Here is a 26,633-nt window from a genome sequence, read left to right on the forward strand (position 1 = left end):
CCACTGAGCCACCCAGGTGCCCCTAAAATCTCTCTTTTCTAATTACCCTTCATCCAGCCATTTCCAAACCTGATATCTTAGAAGATGGCCTTACCTCATGTTTCACAGAGAAATCAAGGTCATTCAATGAGCAAACCCTTGACTTGCCCCCCAGAAGCCAACAAATTTTGTTCATTTCTGCAATCCTTTCTTCCCTCTCCTTATTTGTTTTGGTGAAATGAGTATCTCTTCTATCCAAGGCTACTTCTTCTATATGAGCTTTGAATCCCATTTCCTCTGCCTCCATAGAGCATCCCTATATTTCTGGTATCTTTCATTTCGTTTTTTCTGCTGCTCTCTCCACTTCAGCATACTGAAAGAATTCAAGTCTTCCCTTTCTTGACTCCATATCCTGCTAAAATATATGTCTATCTTTCTTTTTCCATTTACTACCATTTTCATAAAACAGTATTGGGCCTTGTCTAAGTACATTAATGGTTCAATCCATTCTAGACCAGGACTTAGATGGAATATTACTGACATTTTGAGCGAGATATTACTTTGTTGTAGGAGCTGTCCTGTGCATTATAGAATGGTTAGCAATGTCCATGGCCTCTAAATGTTGATATCAATAACACCTTCCCAGTCATAACAACCAAAATTATCTCGGGATATTGTCAAATGATCCTTGGGGGTTCTAATCAACACTGTTGAGAACCTCTATTCTAAAATGTATATCAGTTGCTGAAACTGGTCTTGTTTACAGGTCTCCTTATTGCTGGACTTATGGAAATTTCTTATCCTTGATCACCCACATCATTATTGAAACTTTTTTCTCACATGGCCTGTTACCTATCTCTTTGGATTTTCCTCCCTCTACTCTGGTGCATCCTTGTCCTTCTGGGACTTTTCTTCATTCTTCAACTCTTAAAATATCAGCCTTTGTCAGGTATCTGTCTCCTTTCATTTATATACTGGGTAGCCTCACCAAAATTATTGCTTCAGCTATTAAAAGTTAATCCCTGTCAAATCCCTGTCTTTAGCCCAGCCCTCTCCTGAGATCCAAACCCATTTATCCAGCACCTTACTGAAATCTCCACTTTGGCTAAATGTTAGATACCTCGAACTCAACTTGCTCAATAAAGAAGCAATCATTTCCTTATGATCTTCTCCTTCATCCCTTCCCCAAAGCATAAACCTGTGTCTTTTTCCTGAATGGCACTTCCACCCAACCACTTACCATAAATTTGGAAGCATTTGAGATTCTCCTTCTCCTTTACTTCCTATATCCAGTTAGTTACTTAATCTTCTTCTTGTATCTATCCCTTCCTTCTTATTCTCGTTTCCATTACTCTCATCACTTTTTACCTGCCATTAGCCCTGGTCTTCATTCCTCTGTTTTTGCCTCTTTCCAATCCACCCTCTACTCTGCTTATATAATGCTGTATCTAATAGTCATCTGATTGTTTTTTTCTCTGGTTGGTTTCCCTTTATGGCTTCCCATAGTCTTAAGCATTAAAGAGTTAAAACTCCTCATCCTAGCAAAAACAACCATACGTAATCCATTTCTTTTTTTTTTTTTTTTAAGTTTTTGTTTTTTGACAGAGACACAGCAAAAGAGAACACAAGCAAGGGGAGTGGGAGAGGGAAAGCAGGGTTCCCACTGAGCAGTGAGACCTATGTGGGGCTCGATCCCAGGGCCCTGGGATCATGACCTGAGCTGAAGGCAGACGCCTAATGACTGAGCCACCCAGGCTCCCCCATAACCCATTTCTTTCTACGTTTCTTTCCTCATCTCTGAATAGTTTCTCTGCATGACACATTTAGTAGATCCTACTAGAGAATTTGCTTCATGCTGTTTCTGTACCTTAGCATGTATTAATCTTTCTGCCTGGAATGTCCTCTCTATTTGCTTAATTTAACTGTTTTCATTTATGTTGCAAAATTTAGTTTAAACATCACTTCCTCTTGGGTTGACTATGGTGTTCCATCTTTGTGTTCTTAGAGCACTATTACACCATCCTGTCCCTTCCACATTATAGTGTAAATAATAGCTTTGTTTTCTGGGTCTTGGAAAAGACTGCAAGTAAGACAGTGATCATGTATTTGGTGTGTGCCCTTAGAATACAATGTCTGCTTGAAACTAAAGATACTAAAGACCTGGACTGGTGTAGAGTATTGAGAGGAATGGGTCCATTTTAAATATTTGAGATATTACAGAGACAGAATTAGAACGACTTACTGATTAGAGATAGGGAGGAAGAGAGAATAGTCAAAGATGACTTTTGGGTTTCTAGTTAGTTAACTTGGTCTTATTGACTGAGACAGGGAAGACTGAAATGTATGGCATGTAAATACAATATAACTACATTTATTTATTTAATTATTTCAACATGATGTGTTAGAGATGACTGTGGTACATTAAAGTGGAAATGACACATCAAGTAAAATAGCTGTATGGATCTAGATCAGTAGCACTGTCCAAAAGAAATATAATGTGAGCTACAAATGTAACTTTGAAAGTTATAATAGTTATATTTTTAAAAAGCAAAAAAAGAACAGGTAAATTAACTTTAATAGTTTATTTTATTTAACCCCAGCATTTCTCAACTGTACTATTAACATTTTAAGCCAGGGAAATTCTTTGTTGTGGAGGGCTGACCTGTGCATTGAAGGATGTTTAGCATCCTTCATTGGCGAGGTGTTGGGTCTGCACAGCACAGAAACGCCCACACTTTCGGGGAAGAGATGTCTTGGTCTCTTGTTAGTAGACGTCAGTAGTCATCCTTCCCTGAAGTTGTGAACACCAAAAATGTCTCCAGATACTGCTAAGCAACCCAAAGTGGGGACACAAAACTGTACCAGATTGAGAACCGCTGATTTACCTCAATATATCCAAAATATCATGTCAACATTTAATGAGTATTAAAAATTATTCAAATTTTTATAAATTTTTTTATATTGTATCTTTGAATTGCATAGATATTTTTCACTTGCAGCACTTCTCAATGTGTACTAGCCACATGTCAAGTGCTCAATAGCTACATGTGGGTCGTGTCTACCATTTTGAAGAACATAGGTCAATAGCTTGAGGAAAAAGGTTAGGTCTGGAAATGTAGTTCTGGAAATACATAACATTGAGAAGTCAGGGGTCAATAACAATTGAAATCATGGCAGTAGATAAGATGGTTCAGGCAAAATTTTATACTTAGAGACAGAAAATAGGAGGATTGAGAAAATTTCCTAGTGCAATGCTCTACCAGTTTTCCCACACAATCTGCAATCCTTTCTGGTTTATTATTATTATTTTAAAATATTTTATTCACAGAACAATAGGGAGAATATGAGTGAACAAAAGAAAGCATATTGAAAATGATAGTTGATGACAAAGGAAGGAAATTAATGTTTATTGAACATTTAATTGGAAATAAATGTTTCCATTTATAAACTTATTTTATAAACTTAATCTCAGAAGAACCCTTTGAGGTAAATGTTATCTCAATTTATAGAGAAGGAAACAATTTTTTTGGTTTAAGATACACTTTTATTTTTAAGGTTGTATAATTGACATTTAATTTTTTGGGAAAGATTTATAAAGGTCTAATAAATCAGACTGCTGTTTATTGGCATCATCCGGATTTGAAAGGGAGTCTGTATGACTGATTCGAAAGTCTGCATTCTCCTTGCCTGCATCCCCCAAGGCACATAATGAAGCATTTGCTATCTCCTTATTTTTCATAAAATAATTAAGAAGGGGTATGTGATTGTGCAGTCATTTCCCAGGATATCTATTACTACCTTTAATGTGGTGCTGGAAGCAAATTCACTTTGAGAGCGGAGTGCTGTGATCTTTATATCATTAGCAAGTATGATTTGGGTATCATTTTCTTGTCAAAGACGGTAAACCGTGATGTTTTTGTTCAATTGTACCATAACTATAATCAATAATTCTGTGGCTAGGTGTATTTTTTTAAGTTACGAAGAAATTAGCCAAGAAATAGTATATTGCGTAAATGTAGAACACAGTCAGCAAGAAAAACAAAATAATGAGCTGTATTAAACCGTTCTGCTTCGCTAATAGACTTCATAAAGCGAATACAAAGGGGGAGGGCTGGGTAAGAAGGGGCGGGACATTGAGAAACAAGAAGCTGAGCAGGCGCAGAAACAGATGGAGGCGTGAACGCTACTGCGCTCTCACTTTCCGAACTGTCGTAAAGACTCTGAGTGTCGTGCTCGCTCGGTAGAGGAGGGATTGGTTAGGCGGCGGCAGCGGCAGCGGCGGCAGGAGAACAGCAGCAGTGGCGGCGACGGTGGCGAGGTGTTGGGTCTGCGCAGCACAGAAACGCCCACACTTTCGGGGAAGGAGCTCTTGTGGGGTCAAATCAGGCATTCTGAACCCAAGCCGTGTGAACTGGGCCGAACCAGGCGCTGCCGCTTGTACGGTTTGGTGGCGGTGACAGACGTAGCTCTTGACTATAGGGGCCTATTAGGCCGAGATCTGGGGCGCAGATCACTGGCTCTCGACGCATCCTCTTCCCTTCTTCCATCTCCTGTCTTCCTTCCTGGGCCAGTTTTTCCCGGACTCTGGGAAGAGGGTAGCTAATGACTAAGGTGAGGGGACTAGGGGGGAGGGGATCGATTGGAAGCCGCGCGTGCGCGCAACGGGGGAGGGGCCGGCCTGGAGGGGAGAAAGAGGAAGGGCTGCGGCCGCGGAAGGCTGGGGTCGGCGACCGGCCGGTTACCGCTGGCTCCTCAGTGATTTAGGGTCTGGGTCTCCGCAGTAGAATTAATTGTGTTTGAGCAAAGCGTTCGTCTACAGACACACCCCACACCCCACAGTAAAGGAGTGTGGGTGAGGGGATTTCTTTCCCTCTTTGGACTCTCCCGGGAGTCTAGGAAGGGGGCTGAGGACTGAGGCGTGGGAGTGCGATTTGACAATGGAGTGATGAAGGTAACCCGCAGCCGGGGTGTTGGAGGGCGCTAAGTCAGCCCTGACTGTTAGGGAGTTGCCTTCTTATGTGTTCAGGGAAACGTCCGCGGAACAGCAGAAATACAGACGCGTCAGATTTTTGTGTAGAGTTGGTTTGTTGGTCGTTAAGAAAGAACCTCAGTATTTTATTATTGTCCTTAAATAATTTGTCAGAGTCAGAGGCAAGGCTGTAGTGGAAATGTCTGTTCAGTTCTGTGGACACAGAGGTTTGTCACGATAATTTTCAAATAGGTTATAATAGATCTTTACAGATACTTCTTAACACAAATCTGAGTTTTAGCGCTTAAAAAAAAAAAATACCGGGAAGTATAGGGTATTCTTTTAATTTGTTCATGTTGGTACTGTGAGGCGACTCCTTTGTATTGTGTGCTTTCCTGTTTCTTGATTTATGTGGAGTATGAATTTAGAACTCTTTGGAGTGGTAAGATGCCAGCTGACATAGACTTCATTTTACAGTTCTTTTAGCTTTTGAACCTGACTTAGTTCAAAGTTTATTTCACTTGGTATTTTTATGTTTAATTTGTTTGGTTTAGGGTCCTTTTCAACCAGAAAGAACAGCCTGGGGAAAAGATAAGCTAAGGTTCCATTTCCTCCCCCGTGTGTGTGTGTGTGTGTGTGTGTGTGTGTGTGTGAGAGAGAGAGAGAGAGAGAGAGAGATTGCTTTCAAATGTTAGAATGTGATTTCGATATTACATAGAAGTTCTCTAATATTAGTTTTAGCTTTATTGTGGTGAAGATCTACATGTAGATAGTTTGTTACTACTGTGTGGTTTTTAGTAAAAATTTTCATGTCAATATAAACTATGTTGCTTTTCATATTAACAGTAGTCTTTGGTTGCCTTTGTGAGACAAAACAGGATGAGAAGCAGCCCTCTTACTCTGAAATCTTTTAATTTTTTTTTAAGCCTTTAATTATTTTACTTTTGCTCTCCTCTTGTCATTTAACCTTGGGCAAATGATATCTTTCTCCTGCTCATTTGTTTGCTGTTTAAGATTCAGAATAGTATTCTAAAAACTAGTGAGGGTGTTTGTGAATTGGTCTGAACAATATTACAGAAAAAACCGGGAAGAGTGGAGACTCCTTGTTTGCAGAGGTACTGCATCTTGTATGTGTGGCTCTTTCTGTTACTTTTTTCCTGTTGGTGCTTGTTGGTCACTTGCATGTTCTTTCACTGGAGTTGTTTTTTTTTTTTTTTTTTTTTTTAAGATTTTATTTATTTATCAGAGAGAGAGGGGAGAGAGAGCGAGCACAGGCAGACAGAATGGCAGGCAGAGGCAGAGGGAGAAGCAGGCTCCCTGCTGAGCAAGGAGCCCGACGTGGGACTCGATCCCAGGACGCTGGGATCATGACCTGAGCCGAAGGCAGCTGCTTAACCAACTGAGCCACCCAGGCGTCCCTGGAGTTGGTTTTTGAAGAAAGATGTTATCAAAATAATTTTATTGTGGTGAAAAGTCTATCATAGTGGAGGTCACCCCTTGACAAATTTCATTTCAGTACTTTATTTCTACAGATAAAATTGAGAAATACCTATACCTGTGTATAAAATAAGAGAATAATAGTTTACATGTTTAGAGTAAAGGAATGGTCAGCAGGTATTTTCATTATAAAATTTAAAGTGGGATTAAAAACTGATGTAATCAAGCTAATTAGATTTTTTGAGACGTTTTATTATTTTTCCAAAGAGGGGTTTCTGTAACATGGTTTTCTTAGAGCATAGTTGTATGCATCCTGTTTGACTTTCCCCCTCTGAGCTAGGACTTCAGTGGGAAAAAAAGAAGTGACAGTATGAAAAATGATAGTGATTAAATATGTTAGTAGCTTGACATTAACATTCTAGGATGACATTATCCTGTGGAAGAGTCCCTAGTTTGGAGATCTGAATTTTTTTTTTTTTTAAGATTTTATTTATTTATTTGACAGAGATCACAAGTAGGCAGAGAGGCAGGCAGAGAGGAGGAAACAGGCTCCCTGCTGAGCAGAGAGCCCAATGTGGGACTTGATCCCAGGACCCTGGGATCATGACCTGAGCTGAAGGCAGACAGAGGCTTAACCCACTGAGCCACCCAGGTGCCCTGGAGGTCTGAACTTTATATCTAGCATTGCTTGCTGTTCATTAGATTTGTGACGTTACTGGTAATCATCCTTAGCTTTAGATCCTCTCAATTGTTAAATGAGAAGTGTAGGATGGTTTTCTTGTTTTCTCTAGATCCCAAATTCAATGGTTTATATTTTTGATTAGGTGCTTTTGGTACCTATTGGTGTATTCATCATGATCCAGTTCCCAAAAAGAAGTGCTATACTGAGTTAAATTCCTTCCTATTTATATTAGGGGAGGGAGAACTATGATAAAGCCATTTTTATTATTCTAGATGTGCTTCTGTCCCATTATAGATATTATATGTGATTTAATAGCTCTCATATTATACAGAAAGTTGAAACTTGATTTTACTTCTGGTAATGCTTTTTAAATCATCCTGAATAACTTTTCTTCCAGAAACCTGTAATTATTGGTCAAAGTCCAGAATTGCATTTGCATGCCTTATACCTCTGTTCTTTCTTTCCTGCATCCCACTGATTCTTGGTAACAGCTGGCCCAGGTTTCTACAGGTATGCAGCTCATAACCATTACATGTGGAGTGGTCTACAGGTGTTTAAAAACAAATACTAAGTTGAACTTACATTTTAAGTGGAGGTGCTGCATTATTATTTAGTTATTATTTAGTTACACAGTATGTATTTATTGAATGTCTCATGTTCTCAGCATTGTTCTTGGTCTTCAGTGAAGAATGCACTCTGCCTTCAGGGAGTGGACATTCTACTGGGGGAAACATAATAAACAATAGTTTGAGGTAGTGCTGAGTGCCATGAAGAAAAGAGGACCATGTAATGATGAATGGAGATTGAGCTCTACTGTGAATTAAATGGTTAGGGAGGGCCCAACTTCTTTTTAGAGGTGATAATTTGATTTGTGATCAGTAACTAGAAAGAATCAGCTATACTGGTAATCTGGAGGAATCATGCAAACAAAAGGAACAGCAAGTACGTTAGGTTGTGTTTAATTTCAGAGAATTTACAGGTGTAAACTGGTTTGTGTGTTAGGCCTTTTCATAATTGCTGATAGACAATGTAAAAAGGAAGGTTAAAAATATTTTATGTATAGCAACCAAATGTAATTTGTTGACCTTGCTTAAATCCTCACTCAGATCAATTGTAGAGACACTTTTTTTGGAAAACATTTTTGAAACACTTTGGGGGAATCTGAATGGATATTAGATGATATCAAGGAATTATTATTAATTTTGTCAGGGATGATAATGATATTATGTTTATATAAGCATCCACTGATGATTCTTGCCTGCCCTGATTTTTACTTTGATGGTTGCAGAATGCTTGTTTCAAACTCTTCTATCTCCTCTGCCTTATCAGTAGGCCTTCTCTTGTATAGAAGAAGAATTCTTTTATCTATTATCAGTATCGACTTATGTACTTCCTATTTTATCCAATGAATTATAATCTGTTACTGTCTTTATTAATTTTAATGCTTAGATTGTCACACATTTGTCCAGTGGGAGCCTCTCCACCATAGCTCCTGTGTCTTTTTGACAGACAATTTTTTGTGAGTATTTCCTTTCTTTCTGGCACAGCAAGATGTTCATACTCCTCTTACATCTTTCATGTTTCGGTCTTGGAATCAGCTGTTCTCTGAGATGGCCCCTCCTTTTTAGTGGGGAGTCCAATTCGCTTTTGAGTTAACTGTTTATATATAGAAATAATCTCTTATTTCCTGGATCAGGACATCCTCTGAGAAACTTAAATTAGATTTTGATAATGGATTTATATTTCTTTGGAGATTTTATTTGTGAAGTAACTATAAAATGTAGGAATTTATTATATTTTAAGTTCTGGTTTGATCTTAATTATGATCAAATGAAATAGAAAAAAATGTTACTTTGTGTTACATTGTGTATGTAGAGTGTTTAACCACTTAACTGTTAAAAATGATGTAAGGTTTACATAATTTTTTCTTTTTAAAGATTTTATTTATTAATTTGTCAGAGAGAGAGAGAGCATACGAGCAAGGGGAACAGCAGGCAGAGGGAGAAGCAGGCTCCCCACTGAGCAAGGAGTTGATGTGGGACTTGAATCCCCTGAGCTGAAGGTAGACACTTAACCAGCTGAGCCACCCAAGTGTCCCCGTACTTATTTTTAACTAAGTCATCATTCTGGTTTGAAGGAAATTGTTGTTTTTTAATTAGCCTTTTAAATGAAAAGTTTTATTATGATACAGAATAATATTTCATATATGAGTAGAAACTCATAGGCACATTATTTCAAAAAGTTAACTGTTGCAGCTTGTTACGTTTCACAGTCATTCTCTCACTTAGTGCAGCATGGGTATTTGCTTTATTTATTTATCTTTTATTTTTCTTTCTTTATCTTTTAAACCTCACTTGTAAGTATTTTTCCAGACAATATTTTGGTTTTGGTTTTGGTTTTTTTAAACAGGCTCTGGCAGGTGTTATTAAAGAAAAATTTTGTGTGATTTGCTTTTCGCCAGTCTGTTCTGGCATGCTTTTATTTTTTTATTTTTTATTTTTTAAAGATTTTATTTATTTATTTGACAGACAGAGATCACAAGTAGGTAGAGAGGCAGGCAGAGAGAGAGAGAGGAGGAAGCAGGCTTTCTGCAGAGCAGACAGCCCGATGTGGGGCTCGATCCCAGGACACCGGGATCCTGACCTGAGCTGAAGACAGAGGCTTTAACCCACCGAGCCACCCAGGCGCCCTGTTCTGGCATGCTTTTAATATCAGTCACCTGGATCAATGATAGCCCTTGTGCATTCTCTGTAGTATTTTCCTCAAGCTGTACCCAGTTCAGTATTATTGACACTGTAGTGATGGACACCAGTTTTGGCCAACATGGGATAGTTTTCTATTTCAGATTTCCTAGGGGCTGGGCAGTTGTTGGCGAGGATAACCAGTTTTGCTTTGCCATGTCTGATCGTTTTCAGAGTCTGCTTGTTCTGCAGCAAGTACTTTAAACTTTTCATAATGAGTTGGAGTCTGGAGTTGATGGACTCCAGAGACCTTTTTTGTCTTCCTTGATGCCACCATCTTCCTGCCTTAGGTGCAGGATGGCCCCAAAGAAGAGCAGCCACCAAGACCCCCAAACCATTTTGAATGGTTTTTAACCAGTTAATTTTTTTTAAAAAGATTTTATTTGTTTATTTGACACAGAGAGATCACAAGTAGGCAGAGAGGCGGGCAGAGAGAGAGAGAGGAGGAAACAGGCTCCCTGCTGAGCATGGAGCCTGATGTGGGACTCGATCCCAGAACCCTGAGATCATGACCTGAGCCGAAGGCAGCGGCTTAACCCACTGAGCCACCCAGGCGCCCTAACCAGTTAATTTTTGAAACAATTAATATGTACGTGGTTTCAAAAGTCAGTTCCACAATATTCATTATAATGAAAAACCGTAGTCTAAGCTATTCCTCCTAATCCCCTAGTTCCAGTTTGTAAGTGGAAACACTTTCAGCTCCTAAGACTTTTTTCCTGGTATTTACTTTCGTATTTCTAAATAGTATGCTTATATGTCTAGTTAGTTACTTGTGATGTTAGTTTTGTTATTATTGTTGTTTTTTCCTTAAAGATTCTATTTATTTGTCAGAGAGACAGAGAGAGCACAGGAAGGCAGAATGGCAGGCAGAGACAGAGGGAGAAGCAGGCTCCCCTTGGAGCAAGGAACCCGATGTGGAACTCGATCCCAGGATGCTGAGATCATTACCCAAGCTAAAGGCAGCCACTTAACTGACTGAGCCACCCAGGCGTCCCTTTTTGTTGTTGTTGTTGTTATTTTAAATATTTAATTTATAAAGATAAAAGCAATACAAATGGAACCAAAGTCATAAGTACAAAGGGTGTACAGGGAAAAAATAAGTTTCCTTGCCATCCCTGTCTTCCTATTGTCCAATTCTTTTCCCTGGAGATATATCTCCTCTTAATATTTTATATGTATCCCGAGCAGCGGTTCTCAGAATGTGGTGGTCTCTGTACTCTTGAGGGGGTATTCAGAAGGTCAGCTGGGTTGAAACTATTTGATAGTGATACTACGTTCTTCACTACTTAACTGTGTTGACATTTGCATTGATAGCAAACACAGTGATGGGCAAAACTGCTGGCCCTGTAATGCCTATTAAGACAGTGGCTAAGACTGTACTAATAGTCCTTGTATTTTTCATTACTACACATTTACAAAACCAGTTTCATTTAAGAATGAAAACCATGAGAGGTGCCTGGGTGGCTCAGTAGTTTAGCGTCTGCCTTTGGCTCAGGTCATGATCCCAGGGTCCTGGAACTGAGCCCCCACATCAGGCTCCGTGCTCTGCGGGGAGTCTGCTTCTTCCTCTCCCACTTGTATTCCCTCTCCTCTCTCAGTCTCTCTCACTATGTCAAATAAATAAGTAAAATCTTAAAAAAAAAAAAGAAAACCATGAAAAAAACCCCAGTTTTTAAAAGAATGTCCTTTATAAAGCAGTAAAATCTGTTAATTTTATTAATCTTGACCCTTGAGTGCCTGTCTTTTTAATATTTCTTTTTTTTTTTTTTTTTTAAAGATTTTATTTATTTATTTGACAGAGAGAGATCACAAGTAGGCAGAGAGGCAGGCAGAGAGAGAGAGAGGAGGAAGCAGGCTCCCTGCTGAGCAGAGAGCCCGATGCGGGACTCGATCCCAGGACCCTGAGATCATGACCTGAGCCGAAGGCAGCGGCTTAACCCACTGAGCCACCCAGGCGCCCTGTCTTTTTAATATTTCATGTGATAGAATGAGAAGAATGTTATATTTCCCCCATCTTAAATTATGCTTGCCTTAAAGAAAAATACGTGTGTGATTGAGTTGCAGGCTGAACTAGCAAACTTAGTTGCTTTTTTTTTTTTTTTTTTTTAATGGAACCATTTTTTTACTTGAAGGAATGACAAACTGTAGTCATTTAAACTTGGGTATTTGTATGTATGTACTCAAAAATAAATGGAGTGAGCCTGTCACCTTAGGGAAAACAACTGATGGAAAATTAGTACCAAGATACAATTAAGGCTTTCAAACAAAAATTTAGAATTTTGGAAAACATATCTGCCACTATGAGCCTGGCAGCTTTTCAAGGCCTTTTTGATGAAATTGATAGGGATATTAACAAATGTGATTTTTTTTTTTTTTTTGGCTATCATATAATTAAATGTGTCAGTGTCTGGAAGATAGGCATAACTTCATGGACCAACTTTTTTCATATGACCAATGCATGATATTACAAAATCATGCTGTGTATGAAAGGTCTACTTAGGGGGCAAGATAAATCAGTAGATTTTTAATGAGATGGTATGAAGTTTCATAGATAAGGTAGCAGATTCAACACTGCAAGTAACATTTACAAAATTACATTTATTAAGTTTGGAGATAATATCAAAGAATAACATGCACAGTATCTGAATAAGTTATTAAAGACACTTCTCTTTTTAAACTACATACATGAGTGAAGGTGGATTTCTTACTAGATTGAATACAGAAACGTATTTAAGAATCCAGGTTTCTTCTATTCAGACATTAAAGAGATTAGCAAAGTTGTGTAATAGTGTTATTCTTAGTAACTTTTTTGAAAAACTATATTCATAAATGTTACTTAATATTAACATGTAATGGGTTTACATATTACTGTTTTTGAAAAATCTTTCAGCATTTACCAATTTTATTTTTAATATTAATAAATATAACCTACATATTTAAAGCTTTTGGGAGATTCTCACTTACTTTTAAGAGGATAAAGGGTTTACAGATCAAAAAGTTTGAGAATTGCTGTGTAGTTATCTTCTGCATTATCTTTTGACCTCTAATGGAAAAGGAGTCCACTCTTCTTTTTTCTCCCATTGTAGTTGTGTCACAATTTTAGATTGTTTTAAGTAATAATTCAGCATATATTTATTGAATATTAACTGTGAGTTCTAAGCTTTGAGGCACATGGTAATGATGAAAACAGACTAGGCTCTGTTGGGAAAACAAGGAAATATTAACCAATAGTGATTATGGAAATAACTGAGCTGGAAAGAGAAGATGGGGGTGGGGTTCACTTTTTAAATATATGGTGATTAGGGATCCTCTCAAGGACAAGGAAACATTTGAGCACAGACGGAAAGGAAGCAAGTGAGAGATCCTTCTGGCTCTCTGGGGGACAATCATTCTGGGCAGATTAGGTAGTAATAGCTGTACTTTGCTCAAGGAAAAGCCAAGAAGCTGTTGTTGCTGGAGTGGAGTGGATGAGAATGGTGATCTCTGAGGACATCGGGAGCAAGGGCTTAGGTCCTTCAATTTTAAGCAATATTCTTGGGGTGCCTGGGTTAAGGCACTCTGTTAAGCCTCTGCCTTCAGCTCAGGTCATAATCTCAGGGTCCTGGGATTGAGCCCACATCGGGCTCTCTGCTCGGCAGGGAGCCTGCTTCCCCCTCTCTGCCTGCCTCTCTGCCTGCTTGTGACACCCCTCTCTCTGTGTCAAATAAATAAATAAATAAATCTTAAAAAAAAAAAAGAAATATTCTTGTATTAGCTTTCATGACTTCCGTCATTTTCTTTTTTCCATTCTCTTTTTGGAGTTGCTGTTGGTCAGATGATTAGATTTTGTCGTTATCAATCTAATAGCAACAAAGAGATAATCTTTGTTGCTATTAGATTCTGTGTGTGTGAGAGAAAGAGAATTAAGTTTTTTTCATTTAGTGGGGATTGCAAGGAAATCTGAGATAAAGTTATTTGTGTAATTTAATATGTTTAAACAAAATATGAACTTTTGCTTTTGATAAATATCAGGAGCAAGTTACATTATCGATATAGAAATAGGCTCTCCAACTTTTAGTGTAAAATCACATTTGTTTATTTTTTAAATATTCTCGCTCGCTCGCTCGCTCTCTCTCTTTTTTTTTTTCTTTTTTTTTTTTAAGAGAGAGAGTGCACGCAAGCCAGTGCCTTTGTGGGGAATGGGGAAAGCAGAGGTAAAGGGAGAGAGAACTCCCTTTAGTTTAGCTTGTCTTTAGGCAAGCTCCATGCCTAGTCTGGAGCCTCACATGGGGCTTGATCTCACGACCTTGATCATGACTTGAGCTGAATTCAAGAGTTGGGTGCTTAACTGACTGAGTCCCCAGGTGCCCCCAAATCATGTCTGAATATGTGAAAAAATACACATGTAACTAGGTTTGTAAATAGGTTTACTTTACAAAGTCTAAATCTACCATGACAGCTGTTTTTTTTTTTTTTTTGTAAAGATTTTTTCTTTATTTATCTGACAGAGATCACAAGTAGGCAGAGAGGCAGGCAGAGAGAGAGGAGGAAGCAGGCTACCTGCAGAGCAGAAAGCCCGATGTGGGGCTCGATCCCAGGACCCTGGGATCATGACCCGAGCCGAAGGCAGAGGCTTAACCCACTGAGCCACCCAGGTGCCCCTGTTTTTTGTTTTTTGTTTTTGACGGCTAGTTTTTTTTTTTTTTTTTAATATAAAGTAGTCATTAGCTGAAGAAAATCATGTCATGTAAGATTTTTATTGCAGAACATCTATAGAATGACTGTTACCATGGGTTTGATTGTATTTTCTGTGAAATCACATTTTTTTCTTTTTTTTAAAAGAAGATTTTATTTATTTATTTGAGAGAGAGAGCGCATGAGAAGGGGGAGGTCGGAGGGAGAAGCAGACTTTCTGCCAAGCAGGGATCCCAATGTGGGACTTGATCCCAGGACTCTAGGATCATGACATGAGCTGAAGGCATTTGCTTAACCAACTGAGCCACCCAGGTGCCCCTGTGAAATCACATTTCTTTTTTTTTTTTTTTTTTTTTAAGATTTTATTTATTTATTTGACAGACAGAGATCACAAGTAGGCAGAGAGGCAGGGAGAGAGAGAGGAGGAAGCAGGCTCCCTGGCTGAGCAGAGAGCCTGATGCAGGGCTCCATCCCAGGACCCCGAGATCATGACCCGAGCCAAAGGCAGAGGCTTTAACCCACTGAGCCACCCAGGTGCCCCTTGACATCACATTGCTTTAAAGAACTCTATGTACTGTGAGATAAAACTGGCCATCTTATGGAATACTATGCAGCTATAAAATATGAGGTCCTGCTCCTTGCAACAACATGGATGGATCTAGAGGATATTATGCTAAGTGAAATAAGTCATGAAAGACAAATACCATATGATCTCACTTATATGTGGAATCTAAAAACCAAAAGAAACATATAAACAAAAGCAGAATCAGATGTATAAATATATTGATGGTTGCTTGAGGGGAGGGACAAAATGGGTGAAGAAGAGTGGGAGATACAGTCTTCCAATTATGGAATGAGCAAGTTAGAGGAATAAAAGGTACAGCATAGGGAACATAGTCTGTGATACTGTAATAGCATTGTATGGTGGCAGATAGTAGCTTCACTTGTGGTAAGCTAAAGAGATGGAGAGATTGAATCACTATGTTGTACACTTGAAACTAATGTTACATTCTGTCAACTAGACTTAAAAAATATTTTTTGATAATAATAAAACGGAAAGGGGAGGAATAGGTCAGACCACTTTAGCTATGTACATCTGGGAGAATAAAGAGAATTTTGATTGTTTAAAATAAAGCATCTATTTTTGTAACCACCTTCCTGCCTGCCATTCCTTTGCTGTGCTTTTATTCTTCTCCAATTGAGGAAATTCTACTTCTAGGGACCAGCTCTTTAACTTCTGTGAAGTTTCTCCTGTAGAATCAACGGCTGTCCCTTCTGTTTTTCCATAGTATTTGGTCCTTCTCTTATTCTCTTATTTGGTCCTTTTCTTATTTATTTATTTGACAGAGACACAGCGAGTGAGGGAACACAAGCACGGGGACTGGGAGAGGGAGAAGTAGTCTTCCTGCTGAGCAGGGAGCCTGATGTGGGGCTTGAACCCAGGACCCTGAGATCATGACTTGAGCCGAAGGCAGATGCTTAACGACGGAGCCACCCAGGCACCCCAGTTATTTCCATTTTAGTAGACCTTTAGCATTCTCCCACTGTGGAAGCTAAGTTCCAGAAATCTCCATGGTAAATAGAAGAAGTAGTGGTTGAATTACACAATAGTCTTATGTGAAAATAATGTCATGGAAAATGAAGTGTTAAGTGAACATATGAAATCCCACATAACTATACATTTATTTTAAAAATGAGAGACCAAACCCAGCAACTTATGTAAGAATTAAAATCCAAATGTTTGTATGTCAGACCTCCTTTTATAATTCTTAGTTCCTTGGAGATAATAGTTTTTAGTGAGGATAAAATGGAATAAAAACATGGCACGTAGTTCGTACAGGCCTCCTGATCTAGTCCTTGACCATTTCTGATCCTTTTGTGTGCCATCTCCCTTTCCTTTCACTCTCCTTTCTGTTGTTTGCAGATGTTGGGCCTCTTCCTGCCACAGGATCTTTCTTTACTGTTTCCTCTGCTAGAAAGGCTCTTCCTCTACACTGTGTGGTGTGGTGAACTGGTGGCTTGTTCTTTCTCATGATTCAGGTCTTCAGCTTCCTAGGAGCCTGTTGATGTTCATCTTTTACCATTTGTAAAATTGTAATAGCACAATTTTTTCTCTAAAATTATCTTGACTGTCTACTTATGCTTTGTTCTCATCTGCATGGATTTTCATGAGAACAAAGACTTGCTGTATCCTGTTCAAGGCCAATCCCAGTGCCTACAACAGCTACATTCTAATAGGCTCTCAATAAATATTTTTTTGAGTGAAAACAGTAACTGCATAAATAGTAGCTAATGTATTATCAGTAATATTATATATTCTAAAATATTAATAAGCCACTGCAAAATTATATCTGTTACCTGGGTGACATTTCCAGATTCTGACATTTCTATCCCAGATGCTTGGGATAGAAAAAATTTGGATAACCTAACTTGTGTGTAACCTGTTTGCCATCATGGAGTTGATCATTCTTCTTAGACTCTTGGATTTCCCCATTTTATTCCCGCATGAATGAGTAGTTTTCCCCACGGATAGCAGTTCTGGATGACAGTTCTAAGGCCTGGACTTAATTTCAGTCATTTTCCTTTATCTTGAACGGGCTTCAGTTTCAAATATTTTTCTTTTCTCTTCCGTCATTTTTATTAATCCTCATATGTCTCTTTTCCTGATTATCCCCAACAGGAAGAACTCATAGTGTATGTATACCAAAACCAAAATTCTTAAGATTGCCTAGAAAGTATATAAGTAAATGTGTGTAGGCTAGCTTTATATGTATGGTAATCCATATGAGGGTTAGGATTACTGTATTTATCCAGAGTATGATATTCTCTGGAATAGAATAGAATCTTAACTGTCTTCTTCTTCTTTTTTTTTTTTTTTTAAAGATTTTATTTATTTATTGACAAAGAGAAATCACAAGTAGATGGAGAGGCAGGCAGAGAGAGAGAGAGGGAAGCAGGCTCCCTGCTGAGCAGAGAGCCCGATGCGGGACTCAATTCCAGAACCCTGAGATCATGACCTGAGCCGAAGGCAGCGGCTTAACCCACTGAGCCACCCAGGCGCCCTCTTAACTGTCTTCTTCTTTTTTTTTTTTTTTTTAAAGATTTTATTTATTTATCAGAGGAGAGGGGGAGAGAGCGAGCACAGGCAGACAGAATGGCAGGCAGAGGCAGAGGGAGAAGCAGGCTCCCTGCCGAGCAAGGAGCCCGATGCGGGACTCGATCCCAGGACGCTGGGATCATGACCTGAGCCGAAGGCAGCTGCTTAACCAACTGAGCCACTCAGGCGTCCCTTAACTGTCTTCTTAATTATCACTTTGAGCAGTCATTAGTAGCGAAAAAACCAAAAATGGTTTGTTGAATAAAGTGGCTGACGTTAGCATAGAGGATAATAAATCCAGACTGGTATCCTCAGTTGTCTAATAGTTTACTGTTTTTGTTTCTTGCCACAAGGATTTTCACTTTGCTGTCAGAATACACAGATCCAAAGAAGACAAAAATGCCCTTTAGTCAAAATAACCTTGGAAATCCCTAAAGTTGCCCATAAAATATAAAAAATAGACATACAGTCTCTCAAAGTTCAACATATCCTGTTTTTCCTTTAGTATTGAAGCGAATCATGTTTCATTGTTAAACACCAGATGAAGTCGTAGGCTGTGTTTATGGTCCATGTTGTGGGAAAAATAAATGGCTCTAAACATTAGAATCTGACAGCACAGCAAGATGTTCATATCATGAGAGGCACATGGGATGTGAGACCAACTAGAGAATAGTAAAATTTTATCTTTCTGTGTTCATTCTGGGTATGTAATTATTGAGCGGAATTGCAAGCATAATCTACATAGTTTAAATTGTTTTTTTCTTCACATTGTTGAATTCACATTATAGGTGTGCTCCCTACCCGGAGGTATTTTCCCTAATCCAAGTCAGTATGCCTTTACCTTCTTCATTCATTAAAAGTGTCAGTAACTCTGCTGGTTTTTTCCTTGTATGACTCTTGTTCTTATTCTTTAGAACATACTCTTAATTTTTTTTTTTAAGATTTTATTTATTTATTTGACAGAGACACAGAGATCACAAGTAGACAGAGAGGCAGGCAGAGAGAGAGGGGGAAGCAGGCTCCCTGTTGAGCAGAGAGCCCGATGTGGGGCTCAATCCCAGGACCCTGAGATCATGACCTGAGCCGAAGGCAGAAGCTTTAACCCACTGAGTCACCCAGGCGCCCCTAGATATTCTTTAACTAATATTCTCCAGGTTACACATTTTGACCTAAATCACACAGGAAGAGCAAAAACAACTTTTATTTAAATAAACTTGTTGGCTTCATCCAAGGAGAGATTGTTTGCTTGGGCAGTTTTGCTTACTGCATTAGATCCTACATTCTCAGGGCAGCTGTTGTCTTTCCTAATCTAGTTTTTTGTTTTATTTGTATTTATTTTGTTATTCTACCCTTTGCTTTGGGTGCATTAACAATTCAGGGTTTGGGGGCACCTGACTGGCTCTGTAGGTTAATCATTTGCATTTGGCTCAGGTCATGATCCCAGGGTCCTGGGACCTTCACATTGGGTTCCCTGCTTTGCAGGAAGCCTGCTTCTCTCTCTCTCTCTCTCTCTCTCATTCTGTCTGCCAGTCCCTCTGCTGTATTCTTTCTCACTGTCAAATACATAAATAAAATCTTAAAACAAACAAACAAAAATTCAGGGTTTTGATCTGATCTTCAAGAGGAATTGAAAGTTTATTTGAATAAGATAGACTAGCTTGACATAGGTGTACCTAAAAGAATTGAAGGCCACCCCCCCAAAAAAAGAAAAGAAAACAGGGGAAGCTTGTGGACTTTTTTTTGCCTGGATGATTTCTAAAAGCTGGTTGACTTTTTAACTTTAAAAGTAATAATAAGAGCCAGCATATGCATACATTATTTTGTCTTAACCCTTTAAGGTGAATATTTCCATTCTTCAGATGAGGAGTTTTGGGCATAGGGTGGTTCATAACTTTCTAGAGACTCAACAGCAGGAATGGAGTTTAAGGGGTTTATATCAGGAGGTTTGAGTCACCTGAAAAGAGAATTCCAAAATTTAGGAGATGTCACATTTGAGAGTTTATTAGGATTGGAGTAAAGAGTTTCTGTGGCCCAGAAGTAAGCTCTTAGCCAGTATTTCTGTATTGCCTTTAAGGAAGAGACAGGTAGGTGTATATATATATATATATATATACACATTTATATATATATATATATATATATATAAATGTATATATATATATATATTTTTTTTTTAAGGTTTTATTTATTTATTTGACAGAGAGAGACAGTGAGAGAGGGAACACAAGCAGGGGGAGTGGGAGAGGGAGAAGCAGGCTCCCCATTAAACAGGGAGCCCGATGTGGGGCTCGATCCCTGGACCCTGGAATTGTGACCTAAGCCGAAGGCAGACACTTAACCAATTGAGCCACCCAGGTGCCCCGAGACAGGTATATTTTTATCTCTGTTGGGTATTGCCTTTGTCAGAGAGAGAGAAGGATGATGATATTTTATTCAGATGGTGTTTTGGGGCTTAATTTCTCTGTGTATTCCTATTTTTCTATAGGGAAACTATTTTTAAAAGCACTTTAATTGAGCTATAACTTTATATAGAGTATAAGGTACACATCTTTACTGTACAATTCAGAGTTTTGGCAAATGTGTATATCCATGTAACCATAATGTTACTTGTATCAGTAGTTCCTTCTTTGTTGTTGTTTTTGCTGCTGCTCTTTGGTATCCTATTGTATTTTAAAATAATAATTTTAAAAATATATCATAATTTGTTTATTCGCTTGTTGGAGATTCGTTTTTCCCAAATTGTTGGTTATTACGAGTAAAGCTATGAACATTCACATACAAATTTTTTGTATACCTGTGTTTTCAAACCTAGGTGTGAAATTATTGGATCATAGGTTAGATGTATGTATGACTTTATTAGAAGCTACCAAAGAGTTATGTGTGGAGTTGCAGTTGTGCCACATCCTTGTTAATGTTCGGTTTTTGGTCTAAGAATTTTAGTCTTTTATTGGGTGTGCAGTTGTATCTCATTGTGGTTTTAATTTGCATTTCCCTGATGACTAAAGATACAAAGCATTTTTTCACATACTCATGGGCCATGTGTATGTGTTTTGAAAAATGTTAAAAATCATTTGTCTATTTTTTTGGGTGGGGTTGTATTAAAATGGAAGAGTTTGCTTATGTTCTGGATTCAACTTATATATACATATAAATTACACATAAATGCAATTTTCCTTTGTATTTAGTCTGCTACCTTACCTTTTGTTTTCTTCTTCTTCAGATTTTATTTATTCATTTGAGAGAGAGAGTGTGATAGCTTAAGCAGGGGGAAAGGCAGAGGGAGAGGGAGAAGCAGATTCTTTTTTTAAGCTGGGAGCCTGACATGGGGCTCCTTCTCAAGAACAGAGATTATGACTGGAGCCAAAAGCAGATGCTCAAACATCTGAGCCATCCAGGTACCCCATTGCCTTTTTGTTCTCTTAGTGGTATCTGTGAAGAGTAAATTTTCATTTTGATAAAGTCTAGTTTAGCGATATATAAAGAATGCATAGTGCGAGGGGTACCTGACTTGGCTCATTTGGTAGAGCATGTTCCTCTTGATCTTGGGGTCATGAGTTCAAGCCCCATGTTGGGTGTAGAGATTACTTAATTAAATGGATTTTAAAAAATGAGTAGTACTATTTATGTTCTTTGAGACCTTTGTCCATGGTATGATTACATATAGTTTAGCCTATGTTTCTTTTAGAAATTTAACGTTTAGCTTTTAGAACTAAGTCTTGATCCATTTTGAGTTAATTTTTTTGTCCAGTGTGTGGTGTAGAGGTTAAATTTTCCCCACATGGTTCACCAGTTGTTCCACCACCATTTGTTACTATTCCTTTCCTATTACCTTGGCACTCTTACTGAAAATTACTTGACGATATGTATGAGTCTATTTCTGGACTCTCCAGTCTATCTTTATGCCAATAGTACCCTGTTTTGTTACAGTTGTGTTTTAATCTGTCATCTTGGTCTGTGTTTTCTATTTTCCCATCTGTTCTCTGTCCCTTTATTTTCCTTTTCATATTTACTTTGGGCTTTAGTTTTTTAGTTTTTTGAGTTAAAAAAATTTTTTTTTTGTATTACATTTTATTTCCACTTTTGGTTTTTTTTTTTTTTAATTTTATTTATTTATTTATTTATTTTTAAAGATTTTATTTATTAATTTGACAGAGAGAAATCACAAGTAGACAGAGAGGTAGCCAGAGAGAGAGAGAGAGAAGCAGGCTCCCTGCCAAGCAGAGAGCCCGATGCGGGACTCGATCCCAGGACCCTGAGATCATGACCTGAGCCGAAGGCAGCGGCTTAACCCACTGAGCCACCCAGGCGCCCCTCCACTTTTGGTTTATTAGCTGTACTTATTTTTTATCTTTTGTGGTTAATCTAGGGTTTACATTATGCATCTTTAACTTTTCACTGTCTGTCTTCAAGAAATAATAGACTATTTCAGGGGGCCTTGGTGGCTTAGTCAGTTAAGCATCCGACTCTTGATTTTGGCTCGGGTCAATGATCTTCAGGTTGTGAGATTGAGCCCTGCATCAGGCTCCATGGTGAGCGTGGAGCTTGCTTGAGATTCTCTTTCTTCCTGTCCCCCTCCCCCCACTACTTGCGATTTCTTTCTCTATATATAAATAAATGAGCAATTTTTTAAAATAGCCTATTTCACATATAAGAAACATCAAACAACCTAAATCTCTTTGGTCCACTCCTGTGCTTTGTGTTACTGTTATACATTTTACTTTATATGTTATTAGTTTTGGGAGGATTTCTTTGTTCAAATTTTTAGGTTATAGCTAGAGAATAATTCTTGTGAGGTTATCTCTGTGAGAGAAGATGCTAGTAGATCTACTTTTATGAAGTGACCAGATGGTGATGATCTCTGAAAAAGTCTTTAAAATTTGATAAATTCAGACCAGAAAACTTGGGTATGAGTCTGAAAAAAGGTGGTTGTATCATTTACTCTTTTTATAGAACTAGACAAAGAACTTGGAAGATTTGTAAATGAATGTCTCTGAATATTACCCAGTTACTGACTTCAGGAAAATTATTCAGAGAAAAACAAAACAAAACAAAAAAGTGTCTCCCTGTTTTTTTTTTTTTTCTTTAAGATTTTATTTATTTACTTATTTGAGAGAGAGAGAGAGAGATTGGGTACACAAGCAGGGAGAGTGGCAGAGGGAGAAGCAGACTCCCTACACTGGCTTGATCCCAGAACCGTGAGATCATGACCTGTGCTTAACCAACTGAGGCACCCAGGTGCCCATATATCTTTAGCTGTATATAAGTTAAGCTAGTTGCAGTATTTTATGTTTATTAAAGTGTTTGTTTTTAATGATTTTGCTAATTATTCTAAGCTTTTATTTTCAGGTCCTGATTTTGTCGTTCAGTGTATATGTGATCTCTTTCCAGCTTTATGTCATTTGGGGATGTGCTTTATGCTTTCATGTGAAACCAAGGCTAAAAACAGAGTTTGGAATGCATTTTGTAGGCTCATTTTTAATTGTACACCTCATTTTATATTGCTGATTATTGATACATTTCTAGTCAAGTTTTGGGATTGGTTTTTATTCCATTTTAGCTTTCAAGTATATTACAGCTTATAATTCTTTTCTTAGTACTGAAGGTTAATGAAGTTGAGCTGTGCTACCTGATGCGAGAGGGAAGGACCTCAATGTTAATGTTGAAGATTATGTAGATTTTAAAGCTTTTTTTTTTCTTTGGTAGCTCCAGCTTTAGACTCCCCTCTCTCCACCTCCCCTAGTAATCCTGTGTAAGATTTTTGGAGATATTGGCAGTAGTGAGGGGCTGGTGAGGTTGGAGAGCAGGTTAAGCTCTGTCATCACTCTCACCTGTCTCCTCCCTTTTTAGGGATTTCCTTGGGATAAATTTACATATAATGCCCTAGTGCCCTTACCATAGGGTAAACAAAAACAGAAAAGCTTTTATTTTACGGTAGTTTTACATTTACAGAAAAGTTGCAAAGAGAGGACCATGGGTGGCTCAGTAGGTTAAGCAGGTGACTCTTAATTTCTGCTGAGGTCATGATCTCAGGCTCTCCTCCGGCTCTACACTTAGCATGGAGCCTGCTTATGATCCTCTCCCTCTCCCCCTGCCCACCTCTAAAAAAAGAAAGAAAAAAAAAGTTACAAAGCTAATGAATAGAATACATAGAATTCATGTGTACCCTTCACGCAGTTACCTCTTTTGCTAACATCCTTACCTATCCCTCATCAGTCACAACTAAGAAACCAACATTGGTATATTACTATTAACTTAACTCTGGATGTTATTTGAATGTAATCGCCTGTGGTTTCAGTCTTTGTTTTTCATTGTTTTTATGATCTTAACAGTTTTGAGGACTATCAGGAATTTTATAGAATGTCCTTCAATTTGAGTTTGCCTGATGTTTTTCTCGCTGGTTTGATTAGGGATATGGGTTACGGGAAGAGTCCCAGAGTGGTGAAGTACCCCTGTTAGCAACATGAGTTATAGTAGTAGCCTTGATCTCTGGCCAAGGTACTATTTGCTCCACCTTAAAGTACTCTCTTTTCCTTCTTAGTCCTTTCTTTGGAAGTGACTGAAGGGAGAGGAGTAGTTAAGCTCTACCTCCTAGAAGGGATGCATCTGCACAAGTCATTTGGAATTCTTCTATAAGGAAGTTTGTCTCTTTGCTCCTACTTATTTATTTAGTCATTTATATCAGTATGAATTAATGGATACTTATTTTATACCTTGGGGGTATGATCTGGTACTGATTTATTTATCTTGTTGCTATAGTTCTATTTTTAGACATTGGGAACTCTTTCAGATTGGCTCTGTTGTTCTGTTGACATGCCTCTGGCCTTGTGTGTGAGAGTGCATGTGTGTGTGTGTGTATGTGTGTATATGTTCTTTACTTTCTGGCACTTTCTGCTCCAGGTTTATCTTATATCTTTCTTGCCAAAATCCTAGAACCAAGGAGCCTTAGTTCCTTTTACTGGAGAGCAGCATTAAAAATCAGAATCTGGGCATTGGGTCCTAGTGCCCTTTTTCCTTGGTTCTTCAGTTCCTTTGCAGAATGTCTGGAAAGTCTGCACCTGGATATTTGGATAAGTGGTGAAGAGGTTTTAGTATCACACATTTGTAAAAGAGTACTTAATTGTATCTGTGTGTAACATTGTCTTCAGCTGTGGAGTCATTAAGAAGCAGCTTCTTTTTTTTTTTTTTTTTAAAGATTTTGTTTATTATTTATTTGACAGGCAGAGATCACAAGTAGGCAGAAAGGCAGGCAGAGAGAGAAGGAGGGAAACAGGCTCACCGCTGACTGGAGAGCCTGATGTGGGGCTTGATCCCAGGACTCTGGGATTATGACCCAAGCCGAAGGCAGAAGCTTTAAGCCATTGAGCCACCCAGGTGCCCCTCAGCTTCCTTTTTTAAAAAATGATTTTATATTTAAGAAATCTCTATACCTAATGTGGGGCTCAAATTCACAGTCCTGAGATTAAGAGTCTCATGCTTCACCGACTGAGCCAGCCAGGTGCCCCCATAAGAGGCAGCTTTCTAAAAGCACTTTGAAGTGTTTTAAAAAAGGAAAGTTAACTTAAAAAGCTTTAAAGGGGGTGCCTGTGTGGCTCAGTCAGCTAAGGATCTGACTCTTGAGCTCAGCTCAGGTCTTGATCTCAGGGTCATGAGATCAAGCCCTGTGTTGAGCTCCGTGCTTAAAAAAAAGCAAAAAACAAAAAATAAAGAAAGCATAGGAGTGTATACTTGTTTTAGGGGCAGCCAAGTAGGGAAAAGTCCTTTAGATCCTTGTGTTTTATTTTAAGCCTGGAAAAAACAAACTTTTTTTTCAGATGTCAGGAAACCTGCCATGGACAGACAGCTGTATTTAAGAACTTAGGCTAACAGGAATTGTAGACTTCTAGAGTCTGTTCCTCTCCACTGTCATCAGTCATAGATGTATCATCATCAGTAGTATTAGTATTATTTTGCCATAACTGCTGTTACTCTAGTCTTCCCTCTCTTTCTCATTATGCAGGTTTTTATTTTTTCTTCTTAATTATAGAAGTAATTTACAAATGATTTGTAGACTGTCAGGGCCGGTAAAAAGATGAGGGAGATTGGAACCTTTATCCAGTTGCGTTAGCTGGATTTTTTTTCCCCAAGGAATGGAAATTTGAGCTTTTAAATGTGTTTCTGCCTTGAAACTTTATTAAACATTTTAGAAAGTGAATGGATCTGTGTCTGGGTATGAGTTTATTTCTGAGTTCTCTTGCAAAATCTGATTTGAATTAGCAGCTGCAGCTCTATGAAAGGTTTTCATTCAAACAGTGGAGTTAGCCCTTGTCAATAGCGAAAAAGAGCCAGGGATATTTACAAGTTTTCTGAACTTTCTACTTTCTTATCCTTCAAAAATTCTGTAGTTCAGTCTTTATCCTCCTACTTATTTTTATCCTCAGATTTTAGGATCAGCACCCATTAGGAACCAAAGTTTGTAAATAACAAACCTGAATCTCTCTCTCTCTCTCTCTCTCTTTTTTTTTTTTTTAAAGATTTTATTTATTTGGGGTGCCTGGGTGGCTCAGTGGGTTAAAGCCTCTGCCTTTGGCTCAGGTCACGATCCCAGGATCCCAGAGAGCCCCGCATTGGGCTCTCTGCTCAGCGGGGACCCTGCTTCCTCCTCTCTCTCTCTCTCTCTCTCTCTCTGCCTGCCTCTCTGCCTACTTGTGATCTCTCTGTCAAATAAGTAAATAAAATCTTAAAAAAAATTTTTTGTTTATTTGACAGAGAGATCACAAGTAGGCAGAGAGGGGGAAGCAGGCTCCCTGCTGAGCAGAGAGCGCAATGCGATGCGTGGCTCCATCCCAGGACCCTGAGACCTTTACCCGAGCGGAAAGTGGAGGCTTAACCCACTGAGCCACCCAGGTGCCTCTAACCTGAATCTCTTTTTAAAAATATATATATATTTTTAAAGATTTTATTTATTTATTTGACAGAGAGAGAGAGAAGGAGATCAAAGTAGGCAGAGAGGCAGGCAGAGAGAGAGGGGGAAGCAGACTCCCTGTGGAGCAGAGCCTGATGTGGGGCTGGATCCCA

General features: G+C 38.5%; 1 protein-coding gene across 8 annotated transcripts in view; it reads left to right on the forward strand.

The window, feature by feature from the left end:
• Positions 1-4,216: 4,216 nt before the first annotated feature.
• The window catches only part of RNF111 (ring finger protein 111), a 97,269-nt gene continuing 74,852 nt past the window's right edge, over positions 4,217-26,633 (forward strand). For 7 of the 8 annotated variants that reach the window (XM_059180640.1, XM_059180643.1, XM_059180645.1 and 4 more), the window contains exon 1: positions 4,217-4,590. The gene's annotated coding sequence lies outside the window, so the exon portion shown is untranslated. Of the gene's footprint in view, positions 4,591-4,669; positions 4,931-26,633 lie in introns of those variants that run through there. The other variant, XM_059180641.1, reaches the window with a different exon arrangement.

The sequence above is a fragment of the Mustela lutreola genome, chromosome 7 (genome assembly GCF_030435805.1).
Source record: "Mustela lutreola isolate mMusLut2 chromosome 7, mMusLut2.pri, whole genome shotgun sequence".
NCBI lineage: Eukaryota > Metazoa > Chordata > Mammalia > Carnivora > Mustelidae > Mustela > Mustela lutreola.